Source organism: Poeciliopsis prolifica, unplaced genomic scaffold (genome assembly GCF_027474105.1).
Source record: "Poeciliopsis prolifica strain line A6 unplaced genomic scaffold, Auburn_PproV2 SCAFFOLD062, whole genome shotgun sequence".
Classification (NCBI taxonomy): Eukaryota; Metazoa; Chordata; class Actinopteri; order Cyprinodontiformes; family Poeciliidae; genus Poeciliopsis; species Poeciliopsis prolifica.
In genome coordinates, this window is record NW_026562437.1 from 1101727 (window position 1) to 1103993 (window position 2267).

The 2267-nt window shown below is 39.3% G+C and overlaps 1 long non-coding RNA gene across 1 annotated transcript; it reads right to left on the minus strand.

The window, feature by feature from the left end:
• Positions 1-858: 858 nt before the first annotated feature.
• On the minus strand, positions 859-1517 carry LOC129379896 (uncharacterized). Its single transcript, XR_008608251.1, has 3 exons — positions 1262-1517; positions 1125-1185; positions 859-1020 (listed from the first exon to the last, which is right to left on the minus strand). It is a non-coding gene; the product is annotated as an uncharacterized LOC129379896 (long non-coding RNA).
• Positions 1518-2267: the final 750 nt, after the last annotated feature.

Below are 2267 nucleotides of genomic sequence, written 5' to 3' on the forward strand. Positions count from 1 at the left end.
TTCATCTTCCTTCTGTGTTCTCCAGGAAGGTCAAAACCCGGAAAATAGGCTACACACCAGGCATTCTGTCACCAGACACCCTTCACCTGCTTCTCAACACCAAGAAGTCGAACACAACTGGGACACCACCACAGACAAAAATACACCAGGTGGAGCAAAGCAGCAGCAGCAGCAGCAGCACGACTCGCATTCGTTCTGCTTTTACGCTGCATTTGTTGTCCTTTCAGAGGAAACAAAAGACTAAGACAAGTTAACCTTTAGTTGTACTTAGATTTGGACATTTGGTACTTGTTGTAGCAAAGCTATTTAAATGTCCAACTGCTTTACTACTTCTATTTCTGCACATTAGAGACAAACATTTGCTGGTTTCCAGGTGTGTAATTTGTGCTGTGCTGTAACAAACTATTATTTTAGTAATCAATTAATCTATATAATCAGTTCTTCTGATTGTAATCACTATTTAATATAATTAGCAATAAACTCAGTAGGAAAGTTACTTTTGTTCTAGGGTCACACAGGAGGATTATAAGCATGCAAGTTATTTTTCTTTCCGCACAAAAAAAAAAATTACCCAGGTAACACTAATTACCTTCATAAAAATAAAGGTAAAAAATGTCAATTGTCCACCCTTAAAATATGAGGATAGGGTTTCTAAACTATAGCTTTAAAGCTCACTTCAAAAAGAAATCATATTTTCCAGTCCGTCATATAACAGTTATAACATAATAACAATAATATAATAATAATATAATATAATAACAGTTATAATATAACAGTTCAGTCAATGTGCACATTGTCAATTAAGAAAAAGAACAAATAGTGGAATGAAAAATCAATTTATAGGATTTGAGGGACCCTTTTTGTCCAATAAGCTTATCTGTTATCCAAGCAAAAGATCCAGCAGCGCCGGTCCCTCCGTCCTTCCAGGCTTCTGTCCGAGTAACAAAGATGGCGGCGGGTCCCTCCTGCTCCTGGAGCTCCATTGGCTCGTTCAGATATCGGCCGTCCAAACTAACCAACCTACACGGGAATCGGTGAGATCTTTCAATTACTTCTCAGTGAAAACCAAACTGGCGTTTAAAATCAACCAAAAACGCTCAGTAATAAAGAACTGTGCTACTTACAGACCGACACCTTTTACTCCGGTTGGTTTTTTCCCCGGTTAGCTCCAGCTAGGTAGCCATTCTGCGTCAGTAAGCGGATGAAAATAAAACAACAGACTCACCGGAGAAATCTCGGAACAGAATGTACGTTAACGTACAGCATGTATGTTAATAAACAGATTTGTTTCATATCACAGCAGCATCTATGAGTAGTAACGGCTCTACTTCTGTTCTGTAGTCCGCCATTTCTTTTTCTTCTCCCCGCTGCCTCACTCTTCTTCACGTACAGGCAGGAGAAATTTGGACCTAGTGCCCTCTGCATGACATTCTAAGAACTAACAAAACAAACATTAAAAATACAGACAGTTAGCATAATTCATGTGGGTTAAGCCCAGTTCACACTGATTTTTGAAAAGTCGGTCGATTCTGAAAACGTGAGAGAGAGAGACCAGACACTAGCCGATTTAAAATGTAACGGGTTCGATCATAGAGTGTGAGGTTTCACTCCAACACATTCTAATTCCAGCTACGAACAAACAGGGACAACGACGTACCAGTGGTAACTTAAAGTTTGCGACTTATGTTAACCCAAAAAATACGCAACCAAAAATCAAAGCTTTGGATTAAGAACTGGATACATCGCGAGCAAGGATTATATTTGTTGCATCGCAACATGGAGGTGAGTTTTTTTTCTTTTTTTCATAAAAAATGCTGTTTTTAATGTTTTCGATTTTGTCGTTTAATTAACCGTTTACGTATAATTTTATAATTTTTCGCTGTGTTTATGTTGTTGTAGCATATAGGCATATTACGGAATGACTGAAACATCAGAGCAGCTTAAAGTAGAAGAAAGCATTTCCTGCATATTCATTATTAGAAAATCAGATGGCAGTTAAACTCCCCCCCCCTCCCCCAACTGACCGTTTACGTCACGGCGCTTTCTGATTGGCTACTTGTGACATTCAACAGACTTCCTTCTCGCTCCCAGTCGGGGGGAAACACCACAGACAGACATATTAAACACGTTCAATATCCCCGATTTTAGATCAATTTAGATCAAATCGGTCCCGACTTTCCACCGACTGGACCCGATCAGTCGTAACACACTACAGGATGATCGATTACGATTGTCGGAAGCGACAATCTTAGAACTCAGAACGTTCT